The sequence below is a fragment of the Hyaena hyaena genome, unplaced genomic scaffold (assembly GCF_003009895.1).
Source record: "Hyaena hyaena isolate Hyena2069 unplaced genomic scaffold, ASM300989v1 scaffold_29, whole genome shotgun sequence".
In the NCBI taxonomy this organism is placed as follows: domain Eukaryota; kingdom Metazoa; phylum Chordata; class Mammalia; order Carnivora; family Hyaenidae; genus Hyaena; species Hyaena hyaena.
Genome location: NW_024080661.1, coordinates 43,654 through 67,107, shown reverse-complemented (window position 1 = coordinate 67,107; position 23,454 = coordinate 43,654).

Sequence of the window (23,454 nt, the reverse complement as noted above, 5' to 3'; positions counted from 1 at the left end):
GATTGCTTGGTTGTCTTCCATATATTGTCTCATCTGCCTCTGCATTCTCTCTCTCGTCACCTAAATGCATTGTTTACCCTGGCCAGCTCGCTGTTATGACTGAAATGTTGGTGACTGAAATATTTTCGAGAATGGATCCATCGTCATTGTTATTTGTTGAGTGGCTTGGCTGGAATTGTGTCCAAGCCGTATTTCAGGAAATAATCAATCCTTGGCTCTAGTGCCCCCAGGGCCTTTGAATGTGCAGTGTGTTCTTTTAATTTCTGAATTAACACACTGCTGGCCAGGCGAGTCTGTGCTGGGCATTCCTACAGTCCCCTGTAAACAAAGCTGGCCATCTACTGATCCTGCTGAGAGGAGAGGTTCCGGGTCATTCCTGTCCTCTGATTAACCTGACCCTTGCCTCCTCCACCTTCCCCACCAGCCACAAGTGTTTGGCCTAGAGATGGACACTTGACTGAAGTATAGACAATCCATAGGACAGAGACCTATGAGTTAGCCTGATACAAAAGCTCTGATTACAAAGGGTCACTTATGATTATCTAAACCAGACTGATCCTCTTTCTTGGACATTGCAACTGAGAAATACAAAGAGAATCAGGCACTTGGTAGTGGGAACAAAGAGCAAAAAAGTAAAGAATTACAGGCATTACTCGGGGCGCCTGGGTGGCTCAGTCGGTTAAGCGTCCGGCTTCGGCTCAGGTCACGATCTCACCGTTTGTGGGTTTGAGCCCTGTGTCGGGCCCTGGAACCTGGAGCCTGTTTCAGATTCTGTGTCTCCCTCTCTCTCTGCCCGTACCCCACTTGTTCTTTCTCTCTGTCTCAAAAACAAGTAAACATAAAAAAATTTAAAAACAAAAGTGGTCAGGGCAAGATCATGGAAAAGCAGGTGATGAAGGCTGGGTTTTATTTTGCAAATAATGGAGAATCATTGCTGATTAATGAAAGGGGAAGTCACATGGCTGGATTAATTTGGAAGTAGTGCAAAAGGTTTCAGAGTAGGGATGGCCGATTTGAGAAGCAGTGTTAATGAAAAACAACAGAAAGCTGTTTCCACCAAAGTTCAGGGTGAGAGACCCTAGAAAGCTGAATTTGAGTAACAATATGGGAGTAGAGCCAGGGGAGCAGGTGTGACCTCAGGAGCTTCAGTGAGGCACAGCTGTTTACTACAGGGAAGAGGAGTGGGGTCACATGATCAGAAACTGTGAAGACAGGAGGATAATGGGACTAATTTCAGTCCAGACCCTTAAAGCTGCAGGATGTAGTAAAGGAACAGTCAAGCCTCTGTCTGCCAGTTACTAGCAAGGTGAGCTTGGGTAAAGGACCGGTACCCTTTGAATATCAATGCCCTCATCTGTGAATTGAGATTAATGATACACTTCTCATACTACTACTACTATAGCTGCTCACGGTGGTAGATGTTGTTGAGATCCTTGGTTTACAGATAAAGACACTGAAATACAATCAAGTGCAGAGCGAAAACTCAAAGCCAAGCAGTCTGACTCCACAGCCAGCCCCTTTACAGCTCAGCTGCTAATTTCCTGGTAATCAGAAGTAAAACACTGGCATATAATAGAGGTCTTTAAATCCTTGCTACTTATACAGGGAGCGGGTTAGAAATCTAGGCTCTCAGGCCGCACCCCAACCTTCTAGATCAGAGTCTGCATTTAATCAAGATCTCTAGTTAATCTGTGTGCACATTGGTGCCACTTTGACGATCACTGGTTTTTGGGACTCCTGGGTGGCTCAATGGGTTAAGCTTCCAACTTCAGCTCAGGTCATGATCTCGTTCATGAGTTCAAGCCCTCCGTTGGCCTCTGTGCTGACAGCTTGGATCCTGGAGCTGGTGCTTCAGATTCTGTGTCTCCCTCTCTTCTTTGTCTCTCCCCCTCTCATGCTCTGTCTGTCTCTCTCAAAAATAAATTTAAAAATTAGATAAAAACAAAATCACTGGTTCTCAAACTTGCTGCACAGTGAGCTCACTTGGGGGACCTTAAGGCACAGGGATATTGCATCCCCTCCCAGAGATTCTGATTTATTAGCTCAGGATGTTTTGCCTGGCCATTGGCATTTTTAAAAACTCTCCAGGTGAGTCTGATATGTGGCAAAGTTTGACAATTATAGCTGTACATGTTATGAGTGTTTCCTTTTACTCATCCCTCTCCCACTTGACCCAAAGGAAATGGGTTGTTAGTACAGTGTCTAAAGTAAGACTCTAGAAGTTGAAGATTGGCAAATCCCAGTATTCATGTGGTAGTTGTTGCAAATCTGAGTCAGGTAGATAAGACATAAGAATTGTTTACTTTTCTGTAACAAATTAATCTTTCCTTTGAGCTCCCATTCTGTAGAGGATCTGTGATGAAATCTCATCAATTGGGTTTCTTGCTTTTTCTCTAAAATGTTATGTCTAAGTTTTGGGGAACTTTGGTAGCTGAGATTAGGGGGTCAGTATTGTCCTTGATGTCATTCTGTCCAAGTCTGTGTTCACTAAGTCAGTCCATTGTTCTTTCCATTTGTCCCATTCAGGATGTTGGGGAAATGATTATAAACAATATCTCCCAACCCAGATATCTCCACAGAGATAGTAGAGAAAGAAAATGGGTTCTTTGTTTCTTTTTTTAATCTTTTATTTATTTTTGAGAGAGAGAGAGAGACAGCATGAGCAGGGGAGGGTCAGAGAGAGAGGGAGACACAGAATCTGAAGACAGGCTCCAGGCTCTGAGCTGTCAGCACAGAGCCCCATGCAGGGCTCGAACCCACGAACCGTGAGATCATGACTTGAGCTGAAGTCAGACACTTTAACTGACTGAGCCACCCAGGCGCCCCAGAAAATGCTTTCATTATTGCATACACATTAAACTGAAATGTAATACACAGCACAGGTCATCCAAGAGGTTGCAAAGACAGAAAGAAATCTTACCCTCGTATGTAGCCAAGCAGATACAACCCATACATCCCTATTCTCAAGATAAGCAATAACTAGTCCGCAAGTAAGAGGACTTGCCAGCACCATTTGTCACACTAGCTCACCTGGTAATTTGGTGACTTTACATAGTAATTGGAGTGTCCATCTGGGTTCACTAAGAGGCTTTGTAGAAGGAAAAATATACTTCTTTATAACAGGATGTAGTTTTGAGAGTCTCCTACCTCCCCATAGAAACTGGGAGACAGGGCTGCTATGTTCCTTATGTTTGCAATCCGAAGATATGGCTCCCTGGTCCTTGAGAAAGACAGTTCTGGGTCATAAAGCTGGCTAAGGGCTTGTTTAGCTTTTTAAAAGATTTACTCACCTTTCAAAGAGACAGAGAAAGGATTTACAATGACAAGTTTTCTAAAGCAAATGCTCTAAGAAAATGGAGTGGGAGTGTGGTGTCTCTTCCCTTATTTTCAACAGGGAGAATTAAACCTCTTATTTTTAATTTGTGTTTGCCCTCACAGCATCCTGCTGTTCTCTTCCATACGCCCTTCCATGCCTGAGGGCTTGGAGCCATTCTGTGGCTTCCGTGTGCCCGTGACATGGAAATAGCAGGTATATTGCTTGTGGCTCCATCTGCCCAGACATACTGCTCAACCAAAACCTATTTGGCCCTCATCCCTTTCTTGGGGACACAATCTAAGAAGCAGGACACAGAGCTCCTAAGCAGGCAGGTCTCCAACTTGCCTTCCGTTTTGCTGCTTTGACTCTGAAGCTGGGCCTGGGCATCCTCTTCTCTCAGGGACCCACCACTGCCCATCTCCTTTCTCTTCTCCCCTTAGGTGCAGAGAAGCTGTTCTATTCTTGAGGGTTCTAGTCTAGAATGTAAGTTCCAAGACCTGTCTGTCTGGTCATGAATCTAGCTAGCTCTGTGCCTAGCCCGAGATGGCAGACCCCAAAAATTAAAAAATGTGTGTAGAATGAATGTTTCTTCTGTACCTTCTGTCTGGGCCCTGAGTCCTCCTCAGTCTAACACTAAGGGCTTTGTTCACTCTCCCCAGAGGTGACGAACAAAGTCACTTATTTGCTAGAAGGAGGTAGGAGCTGAGCTACTGATGAACTACTGGGGGACAGGTAAGAAGTTCAAGAACGTTACCTTCCCCACATTTGTAAATCCAAGTGAGTCAGGGACGCCCCCACCCACCATCTTGGTGGGTTTTTACTGAGTGATATGAGACTTTGCATTAACCTTTGGGGGAAATAACATCTCTTCTGACCCATTTCTACTTAAGATTGGATTTTTGCTTTAAGGAGGAAAAAATACTGAAAAATAAAATAATGAACTAATTTACTTTTATGCATTGTACTTGGGCACATACGTATGCACTTTTTATGTACTGCATTGAGCCCCCTTTAAGGTATCTAACTGAGTTGAATACAAGGGTCACAAATCTTAGTCCATTTCATGTTTTGTCATACACATAAATGTGATCAGGTTTAATTCCAACAAGCATACCAGATAGAAGTGAAGGCAACATAAGTTTATATTAAATGGATTTCTACTCTAGGCAGTTGTAAACATAAATCTCTTTTCTTTAGACAGACCTATCAGTCCCACTGATCTTTTAATTTGGGAGATAATCCCATAGAGCTGGGGTATTATTTTATTTATTAAGCATCATTTCTTCAGCAGCTGAAGACATTGTGTTTCTTTTTTTAATCAGTTATGCACTTTAATAAGATTATAGATGCATAATTAGAAAATAAAGATGTGTTTTTCTTGTACTTGTAAAAAATTGTTTTAAGTGATGGGCCGTTACCGGTTTGGTCCCTTTTTGTTATATTGGTGATTTTTCTATTCCTAAGAATGTGCCTCGGCATGATAGGGCTTAATCTTGTTCCAAGTATCAATTAAGAATGTAAGTAGACAAAGATTTGTGTTGGAACATATTTGCTAGCATTTTCCAGCATGTTTCAAGTTGCATGTGCAGTGTATGTACACGCAACATGTCCTCACCTCCGTTTCACATGGAGTGATTCAGCAGGCTGTACAGGCACAGGCTTGTTCTTGGCAGGTCCCGAATTCATTCTTTGCTGCTGGAACCCACGAGTAAAAAGCAGAGCCATTTCTCTAATCAAGGACTCTCCTTTTGAGTCTTGTTTTCTCTGGCACCTTCCGACAGCGCTTCCTCTGCCTACTTTGTTCGCTGCAGCCTGACACATGGACATTTCATGCTCAAAAATGAGCATCACTCAGGGGTGAGGGCAATTTCGATACTGGTTATACACAATTTCAACATATGGCAGATACAGCTCATATGTTGTTATATCGTTAGCTTTGCAGATTATGAGCACTAAGCAAACTATTCAGGAAATTCTGTGTTCTTTTCCCCATCCCCTTTTCCTCTGGAGATGCCTTCATGGAGCCCCAACCTTTGAAGATACAGTTCTTCAGCTGAAACTGTGACCCTGTTCACTGCTCCCACTAGAGCTACGATATTTGCCTTTCTTTTCTGATCCCTGGAATACAGGTCTTTGTTGGGCTCTGAGTACAACTTTCTCACCAATTTGACAGGTGTTCCCTTAGCTTCCTTTTTTTTTTTTTTAATTTATTTTAGAGATAGATTGCAGGAGTGGGGGAGGGGCAGAGGGGGAGAGAGAGAATCTTAAGCAGGCTCCACTCAGCGCAGATCCCAGTTCAGGGCTCGATTCCACAACCCTGGGATCATAACCTGAACGAAATCAAGAGTTGGATGCTCAACCGACTGAGCCATCCAGGTGCCCCTGTATTTCTTTTTAATGTATTTCTGTGACTAATGTTTGATGTTAATAACACACATGTGTTTATTTATTCAAGGGTCTTTTTACTTATTTTTTTTTTGAGAGAGAGAGAGAGAGAGCATGGGAGGGCAGAGGGAGAGGGAGAGAGAATCTTTTTTTTAATTTTTAAAGTTTATTTAATTATTTTAAGTGTGAGCAGTGAGGGGCAGAAAGAGAGAGAGGGAGGGAGAGAGAGAGAGAGAGAGAGAATGAGAGAGAATCCCAAGCAGGTTCTGCACCGTCAGTGCAGAGCCTGATGTGGAGCTTGAACTCATGAACTGTAAGATCAGGACCTGAGCCAAAATCAAGAGGCAGACACTTAACCGACTGAGCCACCCAGGTGCCCCTAGGGTCCTTTTATTTCTTTTTTTTTTTTAACTTCTTTTTAATGTTTTATTTATTTATAGGAGAGAGAGAGACAGCGTGAGCAGGGGATGGTCAGAGAGAGAGGGAGTCACAGACTGAAACAGGCTCCAGGCTCTGAGCTGGCTGTCAGCACAGAGCCTGACGCGGGGCTCGAACCCACAAACCGTGAGATCATGACCTAAGTGAAAGTCGGATGCTTTTATTTATTTTTTATTTTTTTAAACTTTTTTTTTTAATGTTTTATTTATTTCTAGGAGAGAGAGAGAGCGTGAGCAGGGGAGGGTCAGAGAGAGAGGGAGTCACAGACTGAAACAGGCTCCAGGCTCTGAGCGGGCAGTCAGCACAGAGCCCGACGCGGGGCTCGAACCCACAAACCGCGAGATCATGACCTAAGCGAAAGTCGGACGCTTAACCGACTAAGCCATCCAGGCGCCCCAGGGTCCTTTTATTTCTTATTAAACTTTTTATTTTGAGGTAATTGTAGATTCAGTTGGAAGAAATAGTACAGGGAATTCCACATACCCAGTTTCCCTCATGGTAATCTCTTAGAAAACTATAGGACAATATAGCAACCAGGATATAGATGTTATACAGTCAAGAATCACAGGATTGCCATTGCCACAAAGTTCCCTCCTGTTGTCTGGGTCCTTTCCCAAATGGTGGCTCTGCGTGGTATGCTGGGCACCTTGAGGGATGAAGAAAGGAATCAGGGACCAAGAAAGGAATCAGATACGGATCCTTGTTGAAATTGCTTCCGTTCAAGGTGGAAAGTGGAAGGCGCCACAGAAAAGTACCTCCCGAGGAGAGAGTAATTACTTTTTGCTGAGGGGATTGGAGGAGGCTTGTAAGGGCAAATACAAATTAAAAATAAGAAGCTTAATTCTCCCTGTTGAAAATAAGGGAAGACACACACACACACTCCCACTCCCTTTTCTTAGAGCGTTTGCTTTAGAAACCTTGTTAAGTGTACGTTCTTTGTCTCTTTGAAATGTAAGCAAATCTTTTTAAAAGCTAACTAAACCTGTGGACCTCTTTATGACCCTGGAATGCCTTCCTCAAGGACTTGGGAACCAGATCATTGGATGGTAAACATCCAAGGAGCATAGCATCACCGTCTCCCAGTTTCTGTAGGAGGCTAGGAGCCTAACTTTGGTGGATGCCTTGCTTCCCAACTACCTCCTGTCCTAAAGATAAGAAGAACTTATTTTTCCTTTATATAAAGCCAAATAGCTAACACAGATGGTGACCCCAATTGCTGGGTAGAGCTAGGATGAGCTACATGTGACAAATGATGCTGTCAAGTCCTTTTACTCAAGGACCAGTTACTGTTTATCTTGAGAACATGTGTGTAATTGGTTCTGTCTGCACAGAATGAGACTCTGTTCTGTCTTTGTGATCTCTTGGTGACTGCCCATAATGTGAATTACATTCACGTTTGATGTTTATTCAATAATACAAGTGTTTTCTTTCTCTTTACCTTAGTGGAGAAGATTTCTAGATGGGAAGACTTTGTTTTTAGTTATATTTCCCCAACAGGTTTCACGGAGGAGATAGTGTCCAACCTTGGCTTTGAAGGATGGCCATGTTACAGGCAATCTATTTAAAAAATACATAACACTCTTGGGGCGCCTGGATGGCTCAGTCAGTTAAGCGTCTGACTTTGGCTCAGGTCATGATCTCATGGTTCATGGGTTGGAGCCCTGCCTCAGACTCTGTGCTGACAGCTCAGAGCCTGTAGCCTGCTTTGGATTCTATGTCTCCCACTCACTCTGCCCCTCCTCTGCTCACACTGTCTCTCTCTGCCTCTTAAAAATAAATAAATGTTAAAAAAAATTTATTAAAAAATATATATAACACCCTCTATTTGTAGTTTAACCTACATTTTAGGCTGGTGATGGTGGAGACTTTGAAATTAAAAACATTTTTTAATGGAGATGAAATTTACGTAACATAAAAAATTTTAAATGTATGGTTCATTGGCATTTAGTACATTTGCAGTGTTGTATAACCAACATATCTTTCTAGTTCCAAACCTATTAAGCAGTCCCTCCCCATTTCCCTCTTCCGCTAGTCTATGTAATGGATGTGGAGAACAAAAACCAAAGAAAAAAAATGAAACTTCCTTATAACTTAGAGCCCATTAACAAGTCCTTGAGACCAGCAGAGTGACCTTCCTCAAGGAGCTCAGCTGCCTCAATGTTAGTACTTTGCTAAAAGCAAAAGGCAACCTTAGCCTGACGTTAGCCCGACCTCCAGGATCCTACCCAAAGTCCCTTTAGAAACATCTTTTATCCCTACTCCCCCCAACATATATGTTAACAATCATCCTCGAAGCATATGGCCCCTGATCTACATCTGAAGGGTCTCATGACTAACCTTTTACTAGACAGTAGTAAATGACCTTTTTCTAACAGCAGCTAGCCCCTCCTAGTCCTGGAAAACTTATTTTCAAATTCTTTAGAGACCTATGCTATCCCTAACCCCCCTCCCAACTTGAAAGTGTATAATCAGTCACTCCTCACAGCCTCAGTGCAGCTCTTGCTGCCCACAGGTCCTAAAACCACTCTTTTACCTGGAAGACATTTCCAAAAATCTTTCTTTTCTTTCTTTCTTTCTTCCTTCCTTCCTTCCTTCCTTCCTTCCTTCCTTCCTTCCTTCCTTCCTTCCTTTCTTTCTTTCTTTCTTTCTTTCTTTCTTTCTTTCTTTCTCTCTCTCTCTCTCTCTCTCTCTCTCTTTCTCTCTTTCTCTCTCTCTCTCTCTCTCTCTTTCTTTCTTTCTTTCTTTCTTTCTTTCTTTCTTTCTTTCTTTCTTTCTCCCTCCCTCCCTCCCTCCCTCCCTCCTTCCTTCCTTCCTTCCTTCCTTCCTTCCTTCCTTCCTTCCTTTTTAATGTTTATTTTATTTTTGAGGGAGAGAGACAGAATGTGAATGGGAAAGGGGCAGAGAGAGAGGGAGACACAGAATCTGAAGCAGGGTCCAGGCTCTGAACTGACAGCACAGATGATGGCAGAGGCAAGACTCCACAGAAATTCCTCTGCTTGGCTTTCAACACACACTTGACCTAAGCCAGCTGGTGCCTAGTATGAACCTTCTCCGATCATAGGGCCAGTCACTTCCTGGACCTGGACATATGCCCTGCGCAAACTCTTGTAGTAGCGGTAGTCCGGTCCTCAGAGTCGAGCATTTATGTGTTTCAGATGCCCTGAATGCAGGACCCCGCTGTGGCTGTCCTCTCCAATAGCCTCCCCATGACAGATTGTGTGAGCAGCATGAGACGTGCGTGGATCACATTCAAAGGTATGATGTAGTTCTTATCCATAACCCAAGTTCATAGATTTTTGGATATTATTTTTGCTTATTGGTCTGCACACAACGACTGGAATTGCTGAGTTCTGTTTTCAGGTTTAAATGTTCTTTCACTGCCCAAACTGGCCAGATGGATGTGCCCACTCCTGAAACACGCCTGTAACCAGTGCCCCCTTTTGCTTTATTTCTCCATGATGCCCATTGTCTCCTTAATTTCCTGCTGCCAGTGCTGAGCTCTCCCACTTTCTCTGGGCTGGACTCTGCTCTCTGACAACTGCTGTCAAATCCACTGGTTTCTCTCTCCCCATCTCTCTCTTCTTTCCTTGCTTCTACCTTCCTGGTTAGTTTGCAAGTATCCGAGTGCCTTCCAGCTGCTCAGATTGGTCATATTGCTTTGCAGGACACAGTAAGCAGAGTAGTACATTCATACTTGTATATACCTGTGGATCCCTGTCTAAGTAAGCTTGATATATAAAAACAGGGGTCCCAACAGTGGTACATCGAGGCTTTTTATAAAGAGACATTTTGCAAAAGAAATTTTAGCCGTACAAAAAGTTTTAAAAAAATTTTAGCTGTACAAAAAAAATTTTTTTTTAATGTTTTATTTATTTCTAGGAGAGAGAGAGAGAGACAGCGTGAGCAGGGGAGGGTCAGAGAGAGAGGGAGTCACAGACTGAAACAGGCTCCAGGCTCTGAGCTGGCAGTCAGCACAGAGCCCGATGCGGGGCTCGAACCCACGAACCGCGAGATCATGACCCGAGCGAAAGTCGGACGCTTAACCAACTAAGCCACCCGAGCGCCCCCAAAAAATTTTTTTAAAATTATTTCCCCACTGGCTTGGAGGAAGTAGTATCTGACCCTAACTATTAGATGAATGGCATTTAAAAGTACATAGATTAATAAAAATGTTACTTCTCCACAACCTTTAAGTGGAGTTCAAAATGCTTGGTAGTTATTTTCTCCTTAACTAAATGGCGAAATTCTCCAGGGCACAGAGTACATGTTTTATATTTCTTTGGAACCGGCCCCAACTCCCAGCTTTAATGGGTTTTGCCATGAATCCTTTAGACTTAATTTGTTCAATTAATGCTTTTGAACAAATGGATGAATACTGGAGTAGATAATCTTTTACTGACTTTACATCATGTCTTGAAAATGAATTGATTCTTGTTACACTTCTCTCAAAAATCTGTTTTGAGTTCTGGAAATGTTCATTGCAAGGTTCAGGTTTGTTTTGACATTCTCATTGTATAACTAGGAGAAGAGTTGTTCTTTTAGGGATTAGGGTTGTATACGTACGATAGAATGCTAATCTTTTCCTCTTGGTGGGGCTGTGTCCAGATTAAAGACACTAATCCAGCAAACCCAGCAATTATTTGGCTTAATGCAACGTAATTACATCTATACATTATATCATTTATGTGAAAATAGTACTTCTACTTCCGTGAATAATTTTACAGGTTCAGAGAAAATGCTGGATCAGTAGTTTGACCTTCAAAAATCATCTTGAAAACCTCTCCAAGCAGCCACAAGGCTAGCCATGTGTGCTTTGAATGATAGGATCATTGAAGTCAGCGTTGTTTGAGAATTAGGGAAACATTTTCTATTCTCTTTGATAAAATTTCAGTGTTAATCTTAGAGATTGAGCAAATCAGAACCCATTCTTTTCAACTATAGGATTCTATAGGATACCTTTGATAATTTCATCATATTACCTTTTTACTTTTAATCATAACTTCATATTGTTAGCAATCAATATGTTTGAGCTATCTATTAAAAATAATCTGGCATTTGGGTGCCTGTGTGTCTCAGTTGGTTAAATGTCTGACTCTTGATCTCACCTCAGGGCTTAATCTCAGGGTTGTGAGTTCTCAAGCCTCATGTTGGGCTCCATGCTGTGCATGAAGCCTGCTTTTTAAAAAAAGAAAAAGAGTTAAAAAAAATAATCTGGTATTAAGATGTACATTCATTTTTGATTTGGCACTTAACACAGTTGCTGATTTCTTGAGGACTAGTTGTCTGCAATACTATGTTCACTGGTGGCACAAAGTTCTGAAATCAGTGAACATTTTGTTGCCTTTTAATTTTTTGGCCCCTCAATTTGACTTTTGTTTCTCTTTGGCTTCTTACACCACTGGTCCATTTAGTAAAAAAATAAAATAAAATAAAATAAAATTTAAGTTTAATGCATTTTAAAATGTCTTTTGGCTTAAATCTTAAGCAATTACATTTGGAAATGAACAAATTTTCTAAAATTTAGTCCAGTCTATATGAAAAACAAAACTGTAGGTTGGGACAGAATGATTGTTCTTTAGCGATTCTACATTCTGCCACACATTTTATGAATATTCCCAGTGTTGCCTTCAGAAAAATTCATTATACTAATCCATTAAACTTCACCTTCTTTGTAATTGCTTTCTTCCCCCCCCCCGCCCCCCCAAATATCTCATCTCACCAGTGGCTCAGTACATCTATCCTTGCTGACTCCTGACTTGAAGCTTGGTGATATGTTGACACGCAGGTACTACAAGCTTAGTTACCCTCAAAAATCATTACCTTTGAAACTTCTCCAAGTAGCCAGAAAATTAGTGACTCATATTTTGGAAGAGATGGTTATTGAAGTCAGTGTTGTTTGAGAATTGAGAATTCTCAACTTTCTTTGAGAAATCCTAAGTGTTAATCTTTTAGGATTCCCTTTGGTCCTTTCTTCAACTGTATAATTCTCTATGATACTTTTGATAGTTTAGCTATCTTATTTTTTTAGTCATATCATATTATATTCTATATTATAACATATTTGATAGTTTAGCTATATTACATTATTACTGTACGAGCATATTGTAAGCAATAAATGGTTTCTGAGTTGAGTCAAGTACCTATGGGGCTGGCTTTGCATGACTCCTTTCGAATATGGAATTGTGTGTTTTTGTGTGTGACTCATTTCTGAAAGGGACCTCTCTGCTGTATTTTTTTTTTTATTAAAAAAATTTTTTTAGTTTATTTATTTTGAGAGAGATAGAGCGAGCATGTGAGCCAGAGAGGGGCTGAGAGAGAGAATTCCAAGCAGGATCTGTGCTGCTAGTGCAGCGTCAGATGTGGGGCTCGATCTCACGAACCATGAGATCATCTAAACTGAAGTCAAAAGTCAGACGATTAACTCACTGAGCCATCCAGGCACCCCTCTACTGGAGTTCTTGATAATTCATACCTCAAAATATAGTTAGTTCTGAATTTTTAGAGTTTTGTTAGTCATAACATGGTTTTTAAAATGCACTTAAAAAGTTTGAATGTTTACCTGTTGGTTAGGATTTTGGCTGTATATAATAAATTTTATGTGACAGTTAACACTATTGTGTTTTTCATGCTATAAATATCTATCTTAGTACAGTTAGTAGGCATTATCCATTAGTATCTCTGGTTTTCTATCAGATATTTCTAGTTGGGTGTTCCATTTTTTTTTTTAATTTTTTAATTTATTTCTAGGAGAGAGAGAGAGAGAGAGAGCATGAGCAGGGGAGGGTCAGAGAGAGAGGGAGATACAGACTCTGAAATAGGCTCCAGGCTCTGAGCTGGTAGTCAGCACAGAGCCCGACGCGGGGCTTGAACCCACGAACCGCGAGATCATGACCTAAGCAAAAGTCGGACGCTTAACTGACTAAGCCACCCAAGCACCCCGGGTGTTCCATTGTTATATCAAACTCAAAATATGTGCGGCCTCTTGTATCTTCTTTCCTTCTGATTTTGCTGTCTCTCCCCACTTTCCAGTTTTTATTTCACCTTGAAATTTTTGTTTACTGTCTTAGCTCTTTATAGTTAAAAATTCTTTTTAGTGTTTATTTTTGAGAGAGAGAGAGAGAGACAGAGTGAGAGTGGGGGAGGGGCAAAGAGAGAGGGAGACATAGAATCTGAAGCAGGTTCCATGCTCTGAGCTGTCAGCACAGAGCCTGATGTGGGGCTTGAACTCACAAACTGCAAGATCATGGCTCAAGCTGAAGTGAGACGCTTAGCCAACTAAGCCACCCAGCTACTCCAGCTCTTTATAGTTTAGTAATTAACCAAATCCTGTCTCTCAGATTCTTTACTTCCCTCAGGAGTATCTCGGTCCAGAAAAATACCAATTTATCTTTAAATTGTCACAGTAACCTACTTACCTTATCTCTAGTCTCCATCCCCACTGCCCCAATCCACCTTGCATACAGAGGTCATATTAATTTCCTTCTTCACCCCTTGATAGGGTTGAAGCCTTACTCCTAAGCCCAAAGCTTTCAAGGCTTACTTGTGGAATTTCAGATTAGTCTATACTCCTCAAAGAAGCTCTTAAGACTCTACATGTTTTGACCATATTCCATGTATTTAGTCTTATCTCTGTCATTATCCAAGGTGAATTCTTCACTCTGCCAGATCCCATTTCATGGTTTCATTATATCCTGGTCAACCCTATTCCGTTCCTTCACTCATATCGGCTTCATGACTGCCTCTTCAAATCCTTCCTTCAAAATCCAAGCCTCTTCATTTTACTGAACTTAAAAAACATTATTATTGAGTAGCTGCAAAAGAATTTTTCTAAGTACGCACAAGGTAGTAAGAAAAACAATGCAACAAATACCCATGAACCACACCTACTTTAGAAATAAAATGTTGACCTTACCAGTGAGTCTCTGGGGTGCCTCTACCCTCTTCTCCACCCCTTTCATTTTCTGTTTATATTTCACTTGCTTTTCTTTTCAGTTTGCCTCATTTGGTTGCATCACTAAATTATACATTATCTTATAGTGGTACATGTTTTTTTTTTTTAACTTTAAATAAATGGAATAATACTATATATATTCTTCTGCAATTTGCTTTTTAAAAATATATTCCTGAAATTCATCCTTGTTGTATGCTCTAGTTTATTAATTTTCCCTGGTGTAGTGAATTCTGTTCTTATGAAGAAATTCACAATTTATTAATCCACTGTACTGCTGATAAACATTTGAGATGTTTTCAAAAAAACTTTTTTGGCAATTGGAATCAGTGCTTCTGGGAACATTTCTGAACACGATTCCTGGTGTACCTGTGCATACATTTTGCTTTGGTTGGGAGCCAGGATAGTTTAGACTGGAGACTTGTGCTTAATAACAGTGCATGGCATATGGTAGGAGTTCAATATTTGTTGAATGAATGAATGAGTGGGATTTCTGTTCATAGTGTGTCTTCTTCAACTGTAGTTGATCACACTGTTTTCCAAAGAGGTTGCACTGATTTGTACCCTCATTAGCAGTAGATGTGAGTTCCAGTTGCTTCACATCCTTGTTAACACTTGATACTGTCTTTTAAATTTTTGCTCACTGCTGAACTTCTTATATTATTGGAGCTTTACTTTAGAGCTTCATGAGATTTTCATTGGCCTTTCTGGACCATATTGAACTCTCATCTGTGAATTCTCTTGGCACTTACCAATTTTGGTAATTTTGGTAGTACTAATTTTGGTGCTATGTGATATTCTGATGCCACTGAACTTTTTCATGAATATCTCTTACATTCCAGCTAGATGTTAGCTTCTTGAAGGGAAATACTACCTCTTATTGTTTACTATCTAGAGCGTTTAGCCAGGCACTTGGGCCAAGTTGAATGCTTCAGGCCAGAACTGAAAACCTCAACATTAGACCTCCTGAATTGGAAGTGTACTCATTTCTGGTAAATTCACAAAGATTTAAAAAACTTCAAAATGAAGATGGATCTGTTCATATGAACAGATCCAAATATCTTGCTGACATTTCTTTTTCCCATTGTTAAAAGATCAGTATTGTTTAGGGGCACCTAGGTGGCTCAGTCAGTTGAGAGTCCGACTTTGATTCAGGTCATGATCTTGCAATTCATGGGCTCGAGCCCCGCGTCGGGCTCTATGCTGACAGCTAGCTCAGAGCCTAGAGCCTGTTTCAGATTCTGTGTCTCCCTCTCTCTCTGACCCTCTCCTGATCACTCTGTCTCTCTCTCTCTCAGAAATAAATTTAAAAAAAACATTAAAAAAAGAGATCAGTATTATTTGAATGTATCCCATGGTCTTCACATCTTTTCTAGTTTGATTCTCTAAACATCGTGTGGCTTATATCATATATATATGACTAAAATTAAATGGTTTTTGATTTGTGTTAGTTTTTGTGAGTTGATTTGTGTGCTGTTCCTTAAACTGGTCTTTGGTGAATATCTTTTTGTGTGTGTGTGTGTGTGATGAGACAATGCCATCAACAAGTTCTTCAACAATTATCTTGTACTGGATTATTTTTGTTGGTTTTGTGAAAAGAAAATAGGGAAAATGAAAAGTCAGTTTTATGTTGATGGAAATGAAGTAGACTGATAAAGCATTCCACTTTAATCAAAAGTAAAGATAACTGTCGGGATGCCTGGGTAGCTCAGTCGGTTGAACTTCCAACTCTTCGTTTCGGCTCATCATGATTTCACGGTTCGTGAGTTCGAGCCCCACACCGGGCTCTATGCTGACAGTGTGGAGCCTGCTTGGGATTCTCTCTCTCATCCTCTCTCACTGCTCCTCTCTTGCTTGCGTGCACTCTCTCTTTCTCTCAAAAATAAATACATAAAGATTAAAAATATATATAAAAAGAAAGTAAGATAGCCGTCTTACTGGGCATTTTTTAACCTCTCTACCTACTAAATAGTCAGAAAGATAGGTGTATTAATCTCATTGATTTCAATCTTTACTTTTTAGAGCTTCACTAATTCAGAGTGATTTTTATTTATTTTTTAAAGTTTTTTTAAACAGTTTATTTATTTTTGAGACAGAACATGAGTGGGGGATGGTCAGAGAGAGAGGGAGACACAGAATCCGAGACAGGCTCCAGGCCGTGAGCCAGCTGTCAGCACAGAGCCCGACGTGGGGCTTGAACCCACGAACCATGAGATCATGACCTGATCCGAAGTCGGACGCTTAACCGACTGAGCCACCCAGGTGCCCCCAGAGTGATTTTTATAAAGCCCAGTCAGAATTATGGTGCTTTATTATTTATATATTTACATATATTCTTCCTCTTTCTGGACTGTCGATTGATCCACAGAAGGACCTGTGTCAGGAACTTGGAAAGTACCAATTCCCTTGGTCAACTTATTTAACTTGCTCTGTGTCTTAGTTCCCTCATCTGTAAAATGAGGATACTAACAGTCTGCCTCATAGGGTCATAGTGAGAAGTGAATTAGTTGAGACACATAAAATGCTTGGAACAGTACCTGAACGATGTGATCCAAATTTGGGAGATGGTTCTAGCAGCGGTGTGGACGAGGAACTGACAGAGGTAGCAACAGGTTGCAAAAAAACCCCTGAAAACCCAAAACGACACAGTAGCTTTCCAACTTCTTCCATAAGAAGAAATGCATTTTATACTGTGACATCAGTACACAACACACACACACACAATTTATAATTAAAACAAAGATTTGTAAAATAATATTTACCACTCATAGATAACATGTACTTTGCTATTTTTTCTTTCATTCCATTTAAAAATGCTTACTGTGACCCAGTATTTTTAAAGATCTACTAATGGGTCAAAGCCTACAGTTTGAAAAATGGTCTTACACTAACCTATCAGCTTGAATCTTGTTCTTTTGACCTTTCAAAAGAAATGTTCATTAAAATGTCTCCCCACATTTTGGGTTGAACAATTTTGGAAGGAAAGCATTCAAATGTGGTGTAATAAAAGCTTCTAGGCCATTTATTATTACTTTATATAGGCATACATTTCAAAGAAAAAAATTAGAGTACTATTTTGACAAATATCTCAGTTGAAACTATTCCACAATTGAGCCTTGGATTAATATGCCTTTAATTACTTAATATAAATGATAAAGTCATATAAAAACACAATTCTCTTGGACCTGGAATATACCGTTCCTCCAAAGAAAATGAAATAGGACAATCTTTCTTACAGAACTTACCCTCGATTTTATTTCCTCCTTCTGATCCAGTTTTAAACTCATGACTGAAAAGAAAAATAGAATGTCTTATAATCTGTTTTAATTGTTTGAGGTATTCATAAACATTGTAATACCCAAGACTGTTTTTAAAGACTATGAATTGAAGGCATTGGATTTTAACTTTGTGTATTTTTATTCATTCTGTTTTTGAATTACATGGCCCCAAATGACTATTAAGCATATAACAGGTTGGATATAATGTGCTTGTTTTCTGAGCAGGGGAAGTAGAGCCATGGTGTTGCCCTAAACTTAAGTTCAGTTGGGCAGACATTTGTGGAGTGTCTTGTGCAGGGTGGTAATGTGTGGGACTTGGGGGGTATACATTCATAAATCAAGGCCTCGGTCACTGCCTTAGTAGAGCCAGCACTTACAGGATGGGTCTTGTAGAAGTTTGTTCAGCCCTTGGGGGTATAATACTGTTGCACTTAGTTAAGAACATGACTAGAAGAAACTGGACACCTATACTTTGCCCCAGCCCCACCTGCTCCCCTTCTTCATCAAATACAGCTTCCCATGTACCAGCCCTGTCCCTGGAATGGGCAGTGGGAGGTCTCGATTTCATCTGCCAGGTACACCTTGACGCCCAGGAGCTGCTGGTAGCCTGCGCTCTGGCTCTCTACCTCCCTGCAAACATGAGGACCTGCATCTCCAAGATCAGCATCTGCACTCAGGTCTGTGAAAGCTGAGTTGGGTGGTTGGCCTCGGGTTCTGTCAGCCTGGCTTGCAGGGATGTTTACTGAGGATATAGGGAAGTTTGATGTTTGCACCAGAGAAAGGATGACACAGTTATTTAGGCAGATAAAGTGTTCCTATTTGTGCTGCAAAAACAAAGACAGGATTCATAGGCATGTTCTTTCCTCTATTCTAGCCCTTTCAAGTAAAACAAAGATAACCTTTTCCATTTGGATGCCATGTTTTAAGGGGGTGATGTTTTGAGATTTAAAGGAAGGAGGGTACTTCACTCTGTGTTTTGTACCAAGCTGAGCATTTCATACTGTGATGAACACTCACTTTTGTGATGTATGAAAATGCTCTTTGCATGTGGAAGCAGTGATTCTCAATAGGAGTCACTTTGCCCCACTTCCGGGCATATGGCCCCGTTTGGAGTCATTTTGGCTGTCACAGTGGGTGATGAGGGATGCTACTGGCATCTAGTGGGTAAAACCAATGGATGCTGCTACACCCCATGGGTTGTACAAGGCAACTACCCCCTCCCCAGAGAATTATCCAATCTCAAATGTTTAGAGTTGCAGGTTGATAAACCCTACCTTAGAACCTGACATTGGATGTATTACAAAAGGTATATCAGACTCCTTGAATTAGAGTAGATCTGACCTAATTTTAATTCACCATAATATTCATTTCACCACCTTGATATTTTTTGATAGCTTTAAAAATTTAGTTGCATAGAGCCATAGAGTGTAGAATTGGAAGGTATCATAGGGATTGCCAACTCCCCTGTTTTATAGATAATGGAAAAATTAGGTCTAGAGATGGATACTTTTTGGAAAAGTGACTTATCTAAGATCACATTGTGAGTTTAGAGACAGCCTGAGACTGGGGCTCAGGTCTACCAGGCTGATGAAAAATATAGCAACTGGCTAATGCATTATTAGGTTAGTAAAAGCTTCCCTATGGTGAAAGTGTGCTTCCCAGAAGACAGAGATGCCACCACTGTCCTGTTTCCCATGTCACAGCTTCTGAAACATCAGATACTTAATAAATGCTTAGCATAAATCATCTCGTCTTTTGGGAGTATAAGTGAAAATTGATTTAAAAGGGAAAACATTGTTGTTCAAATTTAAATGTATGAAATCTTCCTAATCAAAACACAGCATTCAAATGATATCACTCCTTGATATTGAAGAAAACCCTAGCTGGATCTTCTGGAGACATTTTACTGAGACTCATTGTCTTAAGCTTTTAGACAGGAGTCCTGCCTTACCACCTACCCAGAGATAGAAACAAGTGATCTCATTCTGAAAATGAGCCAGCCCAATGTTTCCCTCACAGCTAGCTCATGTCTTAGCTGATTCATAGCCTGGGTTATTTTCAAAATAGAGGCTGGTATGTGCAGTTAATTTTGCTTCTACGTATTTTTCATGCATTAAATGAACATGTTCCTGTCTAAGTTAATAATTAAGAAGCCAAAGATCTTAAAATGTTAAGAGCTTTAAAAAATAAAGCCCATTAGGGAATAGAATATTTTGGAAACATAGTGCTAAGGTGAAATCATGAAATTATCTGTGGGGACAACTTGGTTTTTGGCATATTCTCCCAGAAGGAGATGGTGACATAGCAGGGCTCCTGCAGACTGTAGTCCTAGCTGCATGGCCTGAATAGTCTACTCCAGCTCATTCATCTGAATCTTAGCAGAATTGGAGGCATCCGCAGTGGAAGTTATCTGCTGAAGTAGCATTCTGCTCTGGAATACCATTATGAAACAGAGTCATTTATCAGTGAAGGGAAGTTGTCCTAGTTTTCTGACCTTGACTATGTTTTTTGTTTACCTTGTTGTTGAACCTAATTTTAGCATCCTGGTGATTCTGCTTGGTGAGGGCGCCATTGTGAGCTCTGTCACTGAAGAGCTGGTGTGTAGAATAGCTCTAGGTATGATGACCATTTCCACACGTCTGTCAGAGCCTGCAATTTCTGGCAGGCCTTTAGTTTCCTCAATGGGAAACAACCATCAAGGAATTCAGCCACGATGGCACTAGAATTCACTACATTTTTTAGAATTTTCCTTAACCTCTGGGGCACCTGGGCGGCTCAGTTGGTTAAGCGTCTGACTCCTTCGGTTTCAGCTCAGGTCATGATCTTGCTGCTCATGAGTTCAAGCGCCTCATCGGGCTCTGGGCTGAGGGTGCAGACTCGGCTTGGGATTCTCTCTCTGCCTCTCTCTACCCCTCCCCCACTCACTCTGTCTCTGTCTCTCTCAAAATAAATAAATAAACTTAAAAAAAAAAGAATTTTCTTTAACCTCATCATTTGGAATCGAAGACAAAAAATAAGAAAGGGGCAAGTTAGGGATGCTTGGGTGGCTCAGTCCAGCTTCAACTTCACCTCAGGTCATGATTTTGCAGTCTGTGAGTTCAAGCCCCGCGTCAGGCTCTGTGCTGACAGCATAGAGCCTGGAGCCTGCTTTGGATTCTGTGTCTCCCTCTCTCTTTGCCCCTTCCTTACTCATACTTTGTCTCTCTCTGTCTCTGAAAAATGAATAAATCTTAAAAAAATATTTTTTTAAAAGAAAGGGGCAAGTTATACTTCACCCTATGGACACACACATCTTCATGGTTCTTCCTGAGATCAGCTAGCTCCTCTGCCAGGGTTTCAACCTGCATTTCCAGGTCAGTGTTGGACAGTGTCAGGTCATGCAGGATTGGGTGCAGGCTGTGGTTGTCAGCCCCGCACTCTGCCACTGGGCCAGTTCAGACCCAACCCGAAAAAAGTTTCAAGTGCTTTCAGTGGTTATTAGGTTTGTGTTAATACTCTATTCTAGACAATCGTTCTAAGGTCTGCTCCAGAAATGCTTCAGTTATATTTGATGCAAATATAATTTGCTATTTGCATTTCACATTTTTTAGGGGGGGATGGGGGCACCATGGCATTGCATATAAAACACTAAAAGCTTTGAGGAAGAATCTTCTAGCATTTCTATTTCTTTGGACGCAGTTGCCATACTTTATTTTCCCTTTATTCATAAGGGTCTTGTACACGAATGTAAAGAAAGGAGTTAAAAGAATCTTCAGAAACACATAATGGTCCCTCACATAAAATATACCTAATTCATAAAAGTTTTTACTTATAAACTGGGTGGGCGCCTGGGTGGCTCAGTTGGATAAGCATCCGACTTCAGCTCAGGTATGATTTTGTGGTTTGTGGGTTAAGCACTGCATCTGGCTCTGTGCTGACAGCTCAGAGCCTGGAGCCTGCTTTGGATTCTGTGTCTCCCCCTCTCTCTGCCCTCCCCCGCTTATGTCTTTCTCTCAAAAATAAATAAATGTAAAAAAAAAGTTTTTACTTATAAACTAGCTGATGATTCTTTGAACACAGAATCACCATAACGTTCTTGTAAATAATGGCCTTCTGTAGTGTATTCAGCTAAAGCATCTTTCCATTTTTAGGATTTCATTTATTTCTAAAAAGAACAATCCTCTTTTTGTAACTTGTGATTCCAGTATAAAAATAAGCACGACTTCACCCACTGCTTCTCTCTATAGCTTATGTGTTCCGTTGTCCCATTGAAGGTAACCACATTTTACTTCTGGCTGGAGTCTTCAGCTGCCAGTTTTACACCATCAGTCTGGAGCATGAAGCTAGTGTTATTAATGGTTGCATCTGATACCTGGAAAAGCCAGACACCCCAAAAAGGCTGTGTTTGTTATATGCATATTCTGAACTTTCATACACTGGTATTTAGCAATGCCTGTTTCAGAGTCTTCACAGAAATTTTGTATGCATGCCATTCTTTAATGACAAATACATGAAATAGTTGTCTAAATATACCTATAGCATTTATCTCTTCTTTTGAGGCTAGAGCAACTGCAGGCAGTTTACTTAGTTTAATTGTGTTTAAGTATTTTGGAAACATTTCTATAATTCTTTCTAGAAAATGAACTACATAAAAGTAAGCAAATTAGAAAAAAAAATGGAACATAGCTAAGAAGTACATTCTGTTGCTTGTTAAAGTCCTTAATCTGGTTAAATTGAGGAAAAGTACAGATAATGGTATAAGATGGTCTTGATCTTTTCATATTTTTTTCACTTTAAGTGTCATTCTTTTATCTAGCAGTAGCAAAATTTCTTACCTTGTTTTTAAGTCCCTCAATTATCTGGTGATACTTTTTTATTTTTTTAATGCTTATTTATGTTTGAGAGAGATAGAGTGCCAGCGGGGGAGGGGCAGAGAGAGAAGGAGACACAGAATCTGAAGCAGGATCCAGGCTCTGAGCTGTCAGCACAGACAGGGGCTTGAACCCATGAACTGTGAGATGGTGACCTGAACCAAAGTCAGATGCTTAATTGACTGAGCCACCCAGGCGCTCCTCTGATGATACTTCTTTAGTCCTGTTTTACTTTTTGACCATTGCCTCAGGTCCAAATTTCTTATAGCATGCCTTTTGATTTTATCTTCAAGTGAACTGCTTGCTTGCTCTGGAGCACCATCTTGTCCAAGTAGACTGGGAGAGGGTCATTGAGGTTTTGCATCGTATTCTTTCTCATTATCAGAAAGCAACACATTTCTCACCTCCTCTCTGGTTGGCACTCCCAAAGTTGGCTCCCCCTGAGGAGCCACTTGAGCTACTTTTCTCCCCTATCATTCTTCCTTTCCCATGATCATAATCTAATTGTCATAGACTAGATTTTTGGGCAAAATGGGACAGCGGTGGAATGGTTTCAACCCCGTAAAGACCAATCCTGCAAGAGAATATTAGGGAGTTATCAATTAGTACCTCCTTTTCTAGTTGATAAAGGAGGTGTTTCCTTTTTGGTACAATTACCTGAAGGATTTTCAATGACATCTGTAATACTAAATTCTTGTTTTGTTAATCGTTAAACCCCATAGACTATCTTATTTATTTTAAAGCACAGAAAATGCCTTCAGAGATTTGTTACCTCCCCCTGGAGAAATGAAGCAGATAGCAGCCTACTTAAGCTTGTATTTTTTCACTTACGGAATTTCTGCCCTCCTGCATTTTGATGACTCTTCTTATAACAATTTATTTTCCTTTGGAATCGTGTGATGAATATGTCATCTTCTCAGATGAAGCTATTTGAAGTCAATTTTAGAGATTTTTGGTGACGTAACAGAAAGTGGGAGATCCTTACCCTACGTATCCTGTCTTAAAAAGAATAAAATGTAGGAAGAGAAAATGGTCAGATTTCTTTTAATATTCTTCTTTCTTGATTTTGTCAATTGGAATCATTAAGAAGCAAGCTGGCGTCCGTGTGATGCAGTCCTGATGCAGTGCTGTATCCGTGTTCCTTGTGGTTTGGTCAAAGAAATAAACCTATTCTCTCCGCCCCAGGAATCCATGCACTTTATACATGATAGATCTGTGATAGGTATGTTCTGGACTTGT